A 17,500-nucleotide genomic window follows, 5' to 3' on the forward strand; every position below is an offset into this window, starting at 1 on the left:
CTAAACAACCACCAATCGGTCGCCGAAGGGACGGGCACCTTCATTGGACAAGAACCATGGTCATTGGATGAACCAAACCCACAAGGTGATAGCTGGGATAGAGCACCTGCCCAGGACAAGGCTCAATATCCTCCCACCACCAAGCTGGGCAACGTGGATCAAAAGTTAGGACACATCGGGCGCCGAAGGGTCTGGTCAAACCACTAAATCGGTCGCCGGCGGGAAAATGTCCAAAGTACCATGGTTCTGAGGGTCTGACTTCCCTCAAAACTGTCCGTTACTCATTTTCTATTCGGACTGAGCAGTTTGACACCACCCCCGTCTCTCTAGGACATGGAAGTCCTGTTGCCAAAAACCAGGTTTCTGAAATCGCGCCGGTACCTGTCTGGTCGACCCGCCACTGAGTGTGTAATCCAAAACAGGCCAAATATCGATGAAGCCCTGAACCTCACAGGGCTTCTGTGCGCCCCACCATCGGGGGTCAAATTCAACAAAAACGTGATAAATCAAAAAGTACACATCCGATCTTGATGGGGTTTTTTTTGCACGAAAGTGCATAAATAGACGAGCATTTACATTCAATTAAAAACGTTTTTGTATAAAACATTTTAATAGGAAATCGTGTTTCAAGTTTTGGGAAAAAAGTGAATGTCACAGGATGCATAGGTTCCTGTGGATGCGAATTTTTTTTTACATTATGTAATTGTTGCCCATCACGAGAGAGGGTATGAGACGAAATTTGGGACCTCTAGCCCTTCGGGAAGTATTTTTAATCATTTTTTGAAAATTACAGAAATTGGTCGAAAAAATGACAGAGTCCCACTTTTCACAGCCGTGCACCTGGTGATTGAAAACGTGCATCTGGTAACCCAAAAATGCGGTTCTCAATGCGCTTGCCGGTGTTACAGATATACATGTCCGATAATGATGCACCCTACTACGGACCTTTTTCAATGGGGGTCGGCCTGAATTATTTATGGAAGGTATGATTACTTTTTTTTTCTCCGTGCAACTGGTGATTGAAAACGTGCACCTGGTCACCCAAAACACGGTTCTCTATGCGGTTAGCGGTGTTCCCGAGATTCATGTCCGATAATGATGCACCCTACTACGGACCTTTTCAATGGGGGCCGGTCCGAATTATTTATGGAAGGTATGATTTTTTTTTCTCTCTCCGTGCAACTGGTGATTGAAAACGTGCATCTGGTAACCCAAAACACGGTTCTCTATGCGGTTAGCGGTGTTCCCGAGATTCATGTCCGATAATGATGCACCCTACTACGGACCTTTTCAATGGGGGCCGGTCCGAATTATTTATGGAAGGTATGATTTTTTTTTTTTTCAACACTTTTCCCCTCTTTTTCTCTCTCTGCCGGGGCCGGCCCTGGGTGCTTTATGGACGGTTTAAAACATGACTATGGATGCAAATGCTCATTTTCCTCCGTGCACCTGGTGATTGAAAACGTGCATCTGGTAACCCAAAAATTATAAAAGGGTTTTAAATACTTTTACCCGTCATTCTATTGATATAGCCCGCTAGGGGAGTGCCCCACTACGGCCCTCTCTCTGTCAGGGCCGTCCTTGGGTGCTTTTTACACACTTTAAGAAATCACGATGGATGCAGATTGCTATTAATCCTCCGTGCAACTGGTGATTGAAAACGTGCATCTGGTAACCCAAAATTTCAAATATGGTTCAAAATGAATTTAAAGGCACCCCTCTCATTGTTGCCCGCTATGGGAGCACCCCACTAAGGCCCTGTCTCGGTCGGGCCCGTCCTGAGTGCTTTATAGACACTTTAAGAAATCGCGATGGATGCAGATTGCTATTAATCCTCCGTGCAACTGGTGATTGAAAATGTGCAACTGGTGATTGAAAACGTGCACCTGGTCACCCAAAACACGGTTCTCTATGCGGTTAGCGGTGTTCCATCTATTCATGTCCGCTTATGGCGCACCCTACTACGGACCTTTAGCAATGGGGGCCGGCCCGAATTATTTATGGAAGGTCTGATGATGATTTTTTTTTTTTTTTCACCATCTCTTTCTCTCTCTGCCGGGGCCGGCCAAGAGTGCTTTATGGACGGTTTAAAACATGACTATGGATGCAAATGCTCATTTTCCTCCGTGCACCTGGTGATTGAAAACGTGCATCTGGTAACCCAAAAATTATAAAAGGGTTTTAAATACTTTTACCCGTCATTCTATTGATATAGCCCGCTAGGGGAGTGCCCCACTACGGCCCTCTCTCTGTCAGGGCCGTCCTTGGGTGCTTTTTACACACTTTAAGAAATCACGATGGATGCAGATTGCTATTAATCCTCCGTGCAACTGGTGATTGAAAACGTGCATCTGGTAACCCAAAATTTCAAATATGGTTCAAAATGAATTTAAAGGCACCCCTCTCATTGTTGCCCGCTATGGGAGCACCCCACTAAGGCCCTGTCTCGGTCGGGCCCGTCCTGAGTGCTTTATAGACACTTTAAGAAATCGCGATGGATGCAGATTGCTATTAATCCTCCGTGCAACTGGTGATTGAAAATGTGCAACTGGTGATTGAAAACGTGCACCTGGTCACCCAAAACACGGTTCTCTATGCGGTTAGCGGTGTTCCATCTATTCATGTCCGCTTATGGCGCACCCTACTACGGACCTTTAGCAATGGGGGCCGGCCCGAATTATTTATGGAAGGTCTGATGATGATTTTTTTTTTTTTTCACCATCTCTTTCTCTCTCTGCCGGGGCCGGCCAAGAGTGCTTTATGGACGGTTTAAAACATGACTATGGATGCAAATGCTCATTTTCCTCCGTGCACCTGGTGATTGAAAACGTGCATCTGGTAACCCAAAAATTATAAAAGGGTTTTAAATACTTTTACCCGTCATTCTATTGATATAGCCCGCTAGGGGAGTGCCCCACTACGGCCCTCTCTCTGTCAGGGCCGTCCTTGGGTGCTTTTTACACACTTTAAGAAATCACGATGGATGCAGATTGCTATTAATCCTCCGTGCAACTGGTGATTGAAAACGTGCATCTGGTAACCCAAAATTTCAAATATGGTTCAAAATGAATTTAAAGGCACCCCTCTCATTGTTGCCCGCTATGGGAGCACCCCACTAAGGCCCTGTCTCGGTCGGGCCCGTCCTGAGTGCTTTATAGACACTTTAAGAAATCGCGATGGATGCAGATTGCTATTAATCCTCCGTGCAACTGGTGATTGAAAATGTGCAACTGGTGATTGAAAACGTGCACCTGGTCACCCAAAACACGGTTCTCTATGCGGTTAGCGGTGTTCCATCTATTCATGTCCGCTTATGGCGCACCCTACTACGGACCTTTAGCAATGGGGGCCGGCCCGAATTATTTATGGAAGGTCTGATGATGATTTTTTTTTTTTTTCACCATCTCTTTCTCTCTCTGCCGGGGCCGGCCAAGAGTGCTTTATGGACGGTTTAAAACATGACTATGGATGCAAATGCTCATTTTCCTCCGTGCACCTGGTGATTGAAAACGTGCATCTGGTAACCCAAAAATTATAAAAGGGTTTTAAATACTTTTACCCGTCATTCTATTGATATAGCCCGCTAGGGGAGTGCCCCACTACGGCCCTCTCTCTGTCAGGGCCGTCCTTGGGTGCTTTTTACACACTTTAAGAAATCACGATGGATGCAGATTGCTATTAATCCTCCGTGCAACTGGTGATTGAAAACGTGCATCTGGTAACCCAAAATTTCAAATATGGTTCAAAATGAATTTAAAGGCACCCCTCTCATTGTTGCCCGCTATGGGAGCACCCCACTAAGGCCCTGTCTCGGTCGGGCCCGTCCTGAGTGCTTTATAGACACTTTAAGAAATCGCGATGGATGCAGATTGCTATTAATCCTCCGTGCAACTGGTGATTGAAAATGTGCAACTGGTGATTGAAAACGTGCACCTGGTCACCCAAAACACGGTTCTCTATGCGGTTAGCGGTGTTCCATCTATTCATGTCCGCTTATGGCGCACCCTACTACGGACCTTTAGCAATGGGGGCCGGCCCGAATTATTTATGGAAGGTCTGATGATGATTTTTTTTTTTTTCACCATCTCTTTCTCTCTCTGCCGGGCCGGCCAAGAGTGCTTTATGGACGGTTTAAAACATGACTATGGATGCAAATGCTCATTTTCCTCCGTGCACCTGGTGATTGAAAACGTGCATCTGGTAACCCAAAAATTATAAAAGGGTTTTAAATACTTTTACCCGTCATTCTATTGATATAGCCCGCTAGGGGAGTGCCCCACTACGGCCCTCTCTCTGTCAGGGCCGTCCTTGGGTGCTTTTTACACACTTTAAGAAATCACGATGGATGCAGATTGCTATTAATCCTCCGTGCAACTGGTGATTGAAAACGTGCATCTGGTAACCCAAAATTTCAAATATGGTTCAAAATGAATTTAAAGGCACCCCTCTCATTGTTGCCCGCTATGGGAGCACCCCACTAAGGCCCTGTCTCGGTCGGGCCCGTCCTGAGTGCTTTATAGACACTTTAAGAAATCGCGATGGATGCAGATTGCTATTAATCCTCCGTGCAACTGGTGATTGAAAATGTGCAACTGGTGATTGAAAACGTGCACCTGGTCACCCAAAACACGGTTCTCTATGCGGTTAGCGGTGTTCCATCTATTCATGTCCGCTTATGGCGCACCCTACTACGGACCTTTAGCAATGGGGGCCGGCCCGAATTATTTATGGAAGGTCTGATGATGATTTTTTTTTTTTTTCACCATCTCTTTCTCTCTCTGCCGGGGCCGGCCAAGAGTGCTTTATGGACGGTTTAAAACATGACTATGGATGCAAATGCTCATTTTCCTCCGTGCACCTGGTGATTGAAAACGTGCATCTGGTAACCCAAAAATTATAAAAGGGTTTTAAATACTTTTACCCGTCATTCTATTGATATAGCCCGCTAGGGGAGTGCCCCACTACGGCCCTCTCTCTGTCAGGGCCGTCCTTGGGTGCTTTTTACACACTTTAAGAAATCACGATGGATGCAGATTGCTATTAATCCTCCGTGCAACTGGTGATTGAAAACGTGCATCTGGTAACCCAAAATTTCAAATATGGTTCAAAATGAATTTAAAGGCACCCCTCTCATTGTTGCCCGCTATGGGAGCACCCCACTAAGGCCCTGTCTCGGTCGGGCCCGTCCTGAGTGCTTTATAGACACTTTAAGAAATCGCGATGGATGCAGATTGCTATTAATCCTCCGTGCAACTGGTGATTGAAAATGTGCAACTGGTGATTGAAAACGTGCACCTGGTCACCCAAAACACGGTTCTCTATGCGGTTAGCGGTGTTCCATCTATTCATGTCCGCTTATGGCGCACCCTACTACGGACCTTTAGCAATGGGGGCCGGCCCGAATTATTTATGGAAGGTCTGATGATGATTTTTTTTTTTTTCACCATCTCTTTCTCTCTCTGCCGGGGCCGGCCAAGAGTGCTTTATGGACGGTTTAAAACATGACTATGGATGCAAATGCTCATTTTCCTCCGTGCACCTGGTGATTGAAAACGTGCATCTGGTAACCCAAAAATTATAAAAGGGTTTTAAATACTTTTACCCGTCATTCTATTGATATAGCCCGCTAGGGGAGTGCCCCACTACGGCCCTCTCTCTGTCAGGGCCGTCCTTGGGTGCTTTTTACACACTTTAAGAAATCACGATGGATGCAGATTGCTATTAATCCTCCGTGCAACTGGTGATTGAAAACGTGCATCTGGTAACCCAAAATTTCAAATATGGTTCAAAATGAATTTAAAGGCACCCCTCTCATTGTTGCCCGCTATGGGAGCACCCCACTAAGGCCCTGTCTCGGTCGGGCCCGTCCTGAGTGCTTTATAGACACTTTAAGAAATCGCGATGGATGCAGATTGCTATTAATCCTCCGTGCAACTGGTGATTGAAAATGTGCAACTGGTGATTGAAAACGTGCACCTGGTCACCCAAAACACGGTTCTCTATGCGGTTAGCGGTGTTCCATCTATTCATGTCCGCTTATGGCGCACCCTACTACGGACCTTTAGCAATGGGGGCCGGCCCGAATTATTTATGGAAGGTCTGATGATGATTTTTTTTTTTTTTTCACCATCTCTTTCTCTCTCTGCCGGGGCCGGCCAAGAGTGCTTTATGGACGGTTTAAAACATGACTATGGATGCAAATGCTCATTTTCCTCCGTGCACCTGGTGATTGAAAACGTGCATCTGGTAACCCAAAAATTATAAAAGGGTTTTAAATACTTTTACCCGTCATTCTATTGATATAGCCCGCTAGGGGAGTGCCCCACTACGGCCCTCTCTCTGTCAGGGCCGTCCTTGGGTGCTTTTTACACACTTTAAGAAATCACGATGGATGCAGATTGCTATTAATCCTCCGTGCAACTGGTGATTGAAAACGTGCATCTGGTAACCCAAAATTTCAAATATGGTTCAAAATGAATTTAAAGGCACCCCTCTCATTGTTGCCCGCTATGGGAGCACCCCACTAAGGCCCTGTCTCGGTCGGGCCCGTCCTGAGTGCTTTATAGACACTTTAAGAAATCGCGATGGATGCAGATTGCTATTAATCCTCCGTGCAACTGGTGATTGAAAATGTGCAACTGGTGATTGAAAACGTGCACCTGGTCACCCAAAACACGGTTCTCTATGCGGTTAGCGGTGTTCCATCTATTCATGTCCGCTTATGGCGCACCCTACTACGGACCTTTAGCAATGGGGGCCGGCCCGAATTATTTATGGAAGGTCTGATGATGATTTTTTTTTTTTTTTCACCATCTCTTTCTCTCTCTGCCGGGGCCGGCCAAGAGTGCTTTATGGACGGTTTAAAACATGACTATGGATGCAAATGCTCATTTTCCTCCGTGCACCTGGTGATTGAAAACGTGCATCTGGTAACCCAAAAATTATAAAAGGGTTTTAAATACTTTTACCCGTCATTCTATTGATATAGCCCGCTAGGGGAGTGCCCCACTACGGCCCTCTCTCTGTCAGGGCCGTCCTTGGGTGCTTTTTACACACTTTAAGAAATCACGATGGATGCAGATTGCTATTAATCCTCCGTGCAACTGGTGATTGAAAACGTGCATCTGGTAACCCAAAATTTCAAATATGGTTCAAAATGAATTTAAAGGCACCCCTCTCATTGTTGCCCGCTATGGGAGCACCCCACTAAGGCCCTGTCTCGGTCGGGCCCGTCCTGAGTGCTTTATAGACACTTTAAGAAATCGCGATGGATGCAGATTGCTATTAATCCTCCGTGCAACTGGTGATTGAAAATGTGCAACTGGTGATTGAAAACGTGCACCTGGTCACCCAAAACACGGTTCTCTATGCGGTTAGCGGTGTTCCATCTATTCATGTCCGCTTATGGCGCACCCTACTACGGACCTTTAGCAATGGGGGCCGGCCCGAATTATTTATGGAAGGTCTGATGATGATTTTTTTTTTTTTTTCACCATCTCTTTCTCTCTCTGCCGGGGCCGGCCAAGAGTGCTTTATGGACGGTTTAAAACATGACTATGGATGCAAATGCTCATTTTCCTCCGTGCACCTGGTGATTGAAAACGTGCATCTGGTAACCCAAAAATTATAAAAGGGTTTTAAATACTTTTACCCGTCATTCTATTGATATAGCCCGCTAGGGGAGTGCCCCACTACGGCCCTCTCTCTGTCAGGGCCGTCCTTGGGTGCTTTTTACACACTTTAAGAAATCACGATGGATGCAGATTGCTATTAATCCTCCGTGCAACTGGTGATTGAAAACGTGCATCTGGTAACCCAAAATTTCAAATATGGTTCAAAATGAATTTAAAGGCACCCCTCTCATTGTTGCCCGCTATGGGAGCACCCCACTAAGGCCCTGTCTCGGTCGGGCCCGTCCTGAGTGCTTTATAGACACTTTAAGAAATCGCGATGGATGCAGATTGCTATTAATCCTCCGTGCAACTGGTGATTGAAAATGTGCAACTGGTGATTGAAAACGTGCACCTGGTCACCCAAAACACGGTTCTCTATGCGGTTAGCGGTGTTCCATCTATTCATGTCCGCTTATGGCGCACCCTACTACGGACCTTTAGCAATGGGGGCCGGCCCGAATTATTTATGGAAGGTCTGATGATGATTTTTTTTTTTTTTTCACCATCTCTTTCTCTCTCTGCCGGGGCCGGCCAAGAGTGCTTTATGGACGGTTTAAAACATGACTATGGATGCAAATGCTCATTTTCCTCCGTGCACCTGGTGATTGAAAACGTGCATCTGGTAACCCAAAAATTATAAAAGGGTTTTAAATACTTTTACCCGTCATTCTATTGATATAGCCCGCTAGGGGAGTGCCCCACTACGGCCCTCTCTCTGTCAGGGCCGTCCTTGGGTGCTTTTTACACACTTTAAGAAATCACGATGGATGCAGATTGCTATTAATCCTCCGTGCAACTGGTGATTGAAAACGTGCATCTGGTAACCCAAAATTTCAAATATGGTTCAAAATGAATTTAAAGGCACCCCTCTCATTGTTGCCCGCTATGGGAGCACCCCACTAAGGCCCTGTCTCGGTCGGGCCCGTCCTGAGTGCTTTATAGACACTTTAAGAAATCGCGATGGATGCAGATTGCTATTAATCCTCCGTGCAACTGGTGATTGAAAATGTGCAACTGGTGATTGAAAACGTGCACCTGGTCACCCAAAACACGGTTCTCTATGCGGTTAGCGGTGTTCCATCTATTCATGTCCGCTTATGGCGCACCCTACTACGGACCTTTAGCAATGGGGGCCGGCCCGAATTATTTATGGAAGGTCTGATGATGATTTTTTTTTTTTTTTCACCATCTCTTTCTCTCTCTGCCGGGGCCGGCCAAGAGTGCTTTATGGACGGTTTAAAACATGACTATGGATGCAAATGCTCATTTTCCTCCGTGCACCTGGTGATTGAAAACGTGCATCTGGTAACCCAAAAATTATAAAAGGGTTTTAAATACTTTTACCCGTCATTCTATTGATATAGCCCGCTAGGGGAGTGCCCCACTACGGCCCTCTCTCTGTCAGGGCCGTCCTTGGGTGCTTTTTACACACTTTAAGAAATCACGATGGATGCAGATTGCTATTAATCCTCCGTGCAACTGGTGATTGAAAACGTGCATCTGGTAACCCAAAATTTCAAATATGGTTCAAAATGAATTTAAAGGCACCCCTCTCATTGTTGCCCGCTATGGGAGCACCCCACTAAGGCCCTGTCTCGGTCGGGCCCGTCCTGAGTGCTTTATAGACACTTTAAGAAATCGCGATGGATGCAGATTGCTATTAATCCTCCGTGCAACTGGTGATTGAAAATGTGCAACTGGTGATTGAAAACGTGCACCTGGTCACCCAAAACACGGTTCTCTATGCGGTTAGCGGTGTTCCATCTATTCATGTCCGCTTATGGCGCACCCTACTACGGACCTTTAGCAATGGGGGCCGGCCCGAATTATTTATGGAAGGTCTGATGATGATTTTTTTTTTTTTTCACCATCTCTTTCTCTCTCTGCCGGGGCCGGCCAAGAGTGCTTTATGGACGGTTTAAAACATGACTATGGATGCAAATGCTCATTTTCCTCCGTGCACCTGGTGATTGAAAACGTGCATCTGGTAACCCAAAAATTATAAAAGGGTTTTAAATACTTTTACCCGTCATTCTATTGATATAGCCCGCTAGGGGAGTGCCCCACTACGGCCCTCTCTCTGTCAGGGCCGTCCTTGGGTGCTTTTTACACACTTTAAGAAATCACGATGGATGCAGATTGCTATTAATCCTCCGTGCAACTGGTGATTGAAAACGTGCATCTGGTAACCCAAAATTTCAAATATGGTTCAAAATGAATTTAAAGGCACCCCTCTCATTGTTGCCCGCTATGGGAGCACCCCACTAAGGCCCTGTCTCGGTCGGGCCCGTCCTGAGTGCTTTATAGACACTTTAAGAAATCGCGATGGATGCAGATTGCTATTAATCCTCCGTGCAACTGGTGATTGAAAATGTGCAACTGGTGATTGAAAACGTGCACCTGGTCACCCAAAACACGGTTCTCTATGCGGTTAGCGGTGTTCCATCTATTCATGTCCGCTTATGGCGCACCCTACTACGGACCTTTAGCAATGGGGGCCGGCCCGAATTATTTATGGAAGGTCTGATGATGATTTTTTTTTTTTTTTCACCATCTCTTTCTCTCTCTGCCGGGGCCGGCCAAGAGTGCTTTATGGACGGTTTAAAACATGACTATGGATGCAAATGCTCATTTTCCTCCGTGCACCTGGTGATTGAAAACGTGCATCTGGTAACCCAAAAATTATAAAAGGGTTTTAAATACTTTTACCCGTCATTCTATTGATATAGCCCGCTAGGGGAGTGCCCCACTACGGCCCTCTCTCTGTCAGGGCCGTCCTTGGGTGCTTTTTACACACTTTAAGAAATCACGATGGATGCAGATTGCTATTAATCCTCCGTGCAACTGGTGATTGAAAACGTGCATCTGGTAACCCAAAATTTCAAATATGGTTCAAAATGAATTTAAAGGCACCCCTCTCATTGTTGCCCGCTAGGGAGCACCCCACTAAGGCCCTGTCTCGGTCGGGCCCGTCCTGAGTGCTTTATAGACACTTTAAGAAATCGCGATGGATGCAGATTGCTATTAATCCTCCGTGCAACTGGTGATTGAAAATGTGCAACTGGTGATTGAAAACGTGCACCTGGTCACCCAAAACACGGTTCTCTATGCGGTTAGCGGTGTTCCATCTATTCATGTCCGCTTATGGCGCACCCTACTACGGACCTTTAGCAATGGGGGCCGGCCCGAATTATTTATGGAAGGTCTGATGATGATTTTTTTTTTTTTTTCACCATCTCTTTCTCTCTCTGCCGGGGCCGGCCAAGAGTGCTTTATGGACGGTTTAAAACATGACTATGGATGCAAATGCTCATTTTCCTCCGTGCACCTGGTGATTGAAAACGTGCATCTGGTAACCCAAAAATTATAAAAGGGTTTTAAATACTTTTACCCGTCATTCTATTGATATAGCCCGCTAGGGGAGTGCCCCACTACGGCCCTCTCTCTGTCAGGGCCGTCCTTGGGTGCTTTTTACACACTTTAAGAAATCACGATGGATGCAGATTGCTATTAATCCTCCGTGCAACTGGTGATTGAAAACGTGCATCTGGTAACCCAAAATTTCAAATATGGTTCAAAATGAATTTAAAGGCACCCCTCTCATTGTTGCCCGCTATGGGAGCACCCCACTAAGGCCCTGTCTCGGTCGGGCCCGTCCTGAGTGCTTTATAGACACTTTAAGAAATCGCGATGGATGCAGATTGCTATTAATCCTCCGTGCAACTGGTGATTGAAAATGTGCAACTGGTGATTGAAAACGTGCACCTGGTCACCCAAAACACGGTTCTCTATGCGGTTAGCGGTGTTCCATCTATTCATGTCCGCTTATGGCGCACCCTACTACGGACCTTTAGCAATGGGGGCCGGCCCGAATTATTTATGGAAGGTCTGATGATGATTTTTTTTTTTTTTTCACCATCTCTTTCTCTCTCTGCCGGGGCCGGCCAAGAGTGCTTTATGGACGGTTTAAAACATGACTATGGATGCAAATGCTCATTTTCCTCCGTGCACCTGGTGATTGAAAACGTGCATCTGGTAACCCAAAAATTATAAAAGGGTTTTAAATACTTTTACCCGTCATTCTATTGATATAGCCCGCTAGGGGAGTGCCCCACTACGGCCCTCTCTCTGTCAGGGCCGTCCTTGGGTGCTTTTTACACACTTTAAGAAATCACGATGGATGCAGATTGCTATTAATCCTCCGTGCAACTGGTGATTGAAAACGTGCATCTGGTAACCCAAAATTTCAAATATGGTTCAAAATGAATTTAAAGGCACCCCTCTCATTGTTGCCCGCTATGGGAGCACCCCACTAAGGCCCTGTCTCGGTCGGGCCCGTCCTGAGTGCTTTATAGACACTTTAAGAAATCGCGATGGATGCAGATTGCTATTAATCCTCCGTGCAACTGGTGATTGAAAATGTGCAACTGGTGATTGAAAACGTGCACCTGGTCACCCAAAACACGGTTCTCTATGCGGTTAGCGGTGTTCCATCTATTCATGTCCGCTTATGGCGCACCCTACTACGGACCTTTAGCAATGGGGGCCGGCCCGAATTATTTATGGAAGGTCTGATGATGATTTTTTTTTTTTTTTCACCATCTCTTTCTCTCTCTGCCGGGGCCGGCCAAGAGTGCTTTATGGACGGTTTAAAACATGACTATGGATGCAAATGCTCATTTTCCTCCGTGCACCTGGTGATTGAAAACGTGCATCTGGTAACCCAAAAATTATAAAAGGGTTTTAAATACTTTTACCCGTCATTCTATTGATATAGCCCGCTAGGGGAGTGCCCCACTACGGCCCTCTCTCTGTCAGGGCCGTCCTTGGGTGCTTTTTACACACTTTAAGAAATCACGATGGATGCAGATTGCTATTAATCCTCCGTGCAACTGGTGATTGAAAACGTGCATCTGGTAACCCAAAATTTCAAATATGGTTCAAAATGAATTTAAAGGCACCCCTCTCATTGTTGCCCGCTATGGGAGCACCCCACTAAGGCCCTGTCTCGGTCGGGCCCGTCCTGAGTGCTTTATAGACACTTTAAGAAATCGCGATGGATGCAGATTGCTATTAATCCTCCGTGCAACTGGTGATTGAAAATGTGCAACTGGTGATTGAAAACGTGCACCTGGTCACCCAAAACACGGTTCTCTATGCGGTTAGCGGTGTTCCATCTATTCATGTCCGCTTATGGCGCACCCTACTACGGACCTTTAGCAATGGGGGCCGGCCCGAATTATTTATGGAAGGTCTGATGATGATTTTTTTTTTTTTTTCACCATCTCTTTCTCTCTCTGCCGGGGCCGGCCAAGAGTGCTTTATGGACGGTTTAAAACATGACTATGGATGCAAATGCTCATTTTCCTCCGTGCACCTGGTGATTGAAAACGTGCATCTGGTAACCCAAAAATTATAAAAGGGTTTTAAATACTTTTACCCGTCATTCTATTGATATAGCCCGCTAGGGGAGTGCCCCACTACGGCCCTCTCTCTGTCAGGGCCGTCCTTGGGTGCTTTTTACACACTTTAAGAAATCACGATGGATGCAGATTGCTATTAATCCTCCGTGCAACTGGTGATTGAAAACGTGCATCTGGTAACCCAAAATTTCAAATATGGTTCAAAATGAATTTAAAGGCACCCCTCTCATTGTTGCCCGCTATGGGAGCACCCCACTAAGGCCCTGTCTCGGTCGGGCCCGTCCTGAGTGCTTTATAGACACTTTAAGAAATCGCGATGGATGCAGATTGCTATTAATCCTCCGTGCAACTGGTGATTGAAAATGTGCAACTGGTGATTGAAAACGTGCACCTGGTCACCCAAAACACGGTTCTCTATGCGGTTAGCGGTGTTCCATCTATTCATGTCCGCTTATGGCGCACCCTACTACGGACCTTTAGCAATGGGGGCCGGCCCGAATTATTTATGGAAGGTCTGATGATGATTTTTTTTTTTTTTTCACCATCTCTTTCTCTCTCTGCCGGGGCCGGCCAAGAGTGCTTTATGGACGGTTTAAAACATGACTATGGATGCAAATGCTCATTTTCCTCCGTGCACCTGGTGATTGAAAACGTGCATCTGGTAACCCAAAAATTATAAAAGGGTTTTAAATACTTTTACCCGTCATTCTATTGATATAGCCCGCTAGGGGAGTGCCCCACTACGGCCCTCTCTCTGTCAGGGCCGTCCTTGGGTGCTTTTTACACACTTTAAGAAATCACGATGGATGCAGATTGCTATTAATCCTCCGTGCAACTGGTGATTGAAAACGTGCATCTGGTAACCCAAAATTTCAAATATGGTTCAAAATGAATTTAAAGGCACCCCTCTCATTGTTGCCCGCTATGGGAGCACCCCACTAAGGCCCTGTCTCGGTCGGGCCCGTCCTGAGTGCTTTATAGACACTTTAAGAAATCGCGATGGATGCAGATTGCTATTAATCCTCCGTGCAACTGGTGATTGAAAATGTGCAACTGGTGATTGAAAACGTGCACCTGGTCACCCAAAACACGGTTCTCTATGCGGTTAGCGGTGTTCCATCTATTCATGTCCGCTTATGGCGCACCCTACTACGGACCTTTAGCAATGGGGGCCGGCCCGAATTATTTATGGAAGGTCTGATGATGATTTTTTTTTTTTTTTCACCATCTCTTTCTCTCTCTGCCGGGGCCGGCCAAGAGTGCTTTATGGACGGTTTAAAACATGACTATGGATGCAAATGCTCATTTTCCTCCGTGCACCTGGTGATTGAAAACGTGCATCTGGTAACCCAAAAATTATAAAAGGGTTTTAAATACTTTTACCCGTCATTCTATTGATATAGCCCGCTAGGGGAGTGCCCCACTACGGCCCTCTCTCTGTCAGGGCCGTCCTTGGGTGCTTTTTACACACTTTAAGAAATCACGATGGATGCAGATTGCTATTAATCCTCCGTGCAACTGGTGATTGAAAACGTGCATCTGGTAACCCAAAATTTCAAATATGGTTCAAAATGAATTTAAAGGCACCCCTCTCATTGTTGCCCGCTATGGGAGCACCCCACTAAGGCCCTGTCTCGGTCGGGCCCGTCCTGAGTGCTTTATAGACACTTTAAGAAATCGCGATGGATGCAGATTGCTATTAATCCTCCGTGCAACTGGTGATTGAAAATGTGCAACTGGTGATTGAAAACGTGCACCTGGTCACCCAAAACACGGTTCTCTATGCGGTTAGCGGTGTTCCATCTATTCATGTCCGCTTATGGCGCACCCTACTACGGACCTTTAGCAATGGGGGCCGGCCCGAATTATTTATGGAAGGTCTGATGATGATTTTTTTTTTTTTTTCACCATCTCTTTCTCTCTCTGCCGGGGCCGGCCAAGAGTGCTTTATGGACGGTTTAAAACATGACTATGGATGCAAATGCTCATTTTCCTCCGTGCACCTGGTGATTGAAAACGTGCATCTGGTAACCCAAAAATTATAAAAGGGTTTTAAATACTTTTACCCGTCATTCTATTGATATAGCCCGCTAGGGGAGTGCCCCACTACGGCCCTCTCTCTGTCAGGGCCGTCCTTGGGTGCTTTTTACACACTTTAAGAAATCACGATGGATGCAGATTGCTATTAATCCTCCGTGCAACTGGTGATTGAAAACGTGCATCTGGTAACCCAAAAATTATAAAACGGTTTTAAATACTTTTACCGGTCATTCTATTGATATAGCCCGCTATGGGAGCACCCCACTAAGGCCCTGTCTCGGTCGGGGCCGTCCTTCAGTGCTTTATATACAGTTTCATATATTACGATGGATGCAGATTGTGATTGTTTTCCAAAAGACCCGTGTGCATCTGGTAACCCAAAAATTATAAAACTGTTTTAAATCATTTTACCGGTCATTCTATTGATATAGCCCGCTAGGGGAGTACCCTACTACGGCCCTCTCTCGGTCAGGCCCGTCCTTAGGTGCTTTATATACAGTTTAAGATATTACGATGGATGCAGATTGTGATTGTTTTCCAAAAGACCCGTGTGCATCTGGTAACCCAAAAATTAAAATATGGTTCAAAACCCGGGTAACACCACTCTATTTACGGACATGACAGTAGAGCTTACCCCCTGGAGCTATTGACCTCCAGGCTTGTAGGCCCTTACTCACCACCCGGGTATCACCCCTCTATTTCGGGGATGATACCAGCAGGGGACCCCCCCCACCTCCACAACCTCGCATACCAGGTGAACCAGGGCACCCACACTTAAGCACCCCTCCTCGGACATTAAAGCAGATAACCGCGCTGTTATGAACCGCGTGCACCTGGTCACCCAAATGGAACTTGTGCACCTGGTCACCCAAAAGGACCGGCGTGCACCTGGTCACCCAAAGGCCGGCGTGCACCTGGTCACCCAAAAGGACCATGTGCACCTGGTCACCCAAAGGCCGGCGTGCACCTGGTCACCCAAAAGGACCGTGTGCACCTGGTCACCCAAAGGCCGGCGTGCACCTGGTCACCCAAAGGACCATGTGCACCTGGTCACCCAAAAGGACCATGTGCACCTGGTCACCCAAAGGCCGGCGTGCACCTGGTCACCCAAAAGGACCATGTGCACCTGGTCACCCAAAGGCCGGCGTGCACCTGGTCACCCAAAGGACCATGTGCACCTGGTCACCCAAAAGGACCATGTGCACCTGGTCACCCAAAGGCCGGCGTGCACCTGGTCACCCAAAGGACCATGTGCACCTGGTCACCCAAAGGCCGGCGTGCACCTGGTCACCCAAAGGACCATGTGCACCTGGTCACCCAAAGGCCGGCGTGCACCTGGTCACCCAAAGGACCATGTGCACCTGGTCACCCAAAAGGACCATGTGCACCTGGTCACCCAAAGGCCGGCGTGCACCTGGTCACCCAAAGGACCATGTGCACCTGGTCACCCAAAGGCCGGCGTGCACCTGGTCACCCAAAGGACCATGTGCACCTGGTCACCCAAAGGCCGGCGTGCACCTGGTCACCCAAAGGACCATGTGCACCTGGTCACCCAAAAGGACCATGTGCACCTGGTCACCCAAAGGCCGGCGTGCACCTGGTCACCCAAAGGACCATGTGCACCTGGTCACCCAAAAGAACCGTGTGCACCTGGTCACCCAAAGGCCGGCGTGCACCTGGTCACCCAAAGGACCATGTGCACCTGGTCACCCAAAAGGACCATGTGCACCTGGTCACCCAAAGGCCGGCGTGCACCTGGTCACCCAAAGGACCATGTGCACCTGGTCACCCAAAAGAACCGTGTGCACCTGGTCACCCAAAGGCCGGCGTGCACCTGGTCACCCAAAGGACCATGTGCACCTGGTCACCCAAAAGGACCATGTGCACCTGGTCACCCAAAGGCCGGCGTGCACCTGGTCACCCAAAGGACCATGTGCACCTGGTCACCCAAAAGAACCGTGTGCACCTGGTCACCCAAAGGCCGGCGTGCACCTGGTCACCCAAAGGACCATGTGCACCTGGTCACCCAAAAGAACCGTGTGCACCTGGTCACCCAAAGGCCGGCGTGCACCTGGTCACCCAAAGGACCATGTGCACCTGGTCACCCAAAAGCCGGCGTGCACCTGGTCACCCAAATGGAACTTGTGCACCTGGTCACCCAAAAGCCGGCGTGCACCTGGTCACCCAAATGGAACTTGTGCACCTGGTCACCCAAAAGCCGGCGTGCACCTGGTCACCCAAATGGAACTTGTGCACCTGGTCACCCAAAAGACCGGCGTGCACCTGGTCACCCAAAAGCCGGCGTGCACCTGGTCACCCAAATGGAACTTGTGCACCTGGTCACCCAAAAATTATAAAACTGTC

Source organism: Oncorhynchus mykiss, unplaced genomic scaffold (genome assembly GCF_013265735.2).
Source record: "Oncorhynchus mykiss isolate Arlee unplaced genomic scaffold, USDA_OmykA_1.1 un_scaffold_352, whole genome shotgun sequence".
NCBI classification, from domain to species: domain Eukaryota; kingdom Metazoa; phylum Chordata; class Actinopteri; order Salmoniformes; family Salmonidae; genus Oncorhynchus; species Oncorhynchus mykiss.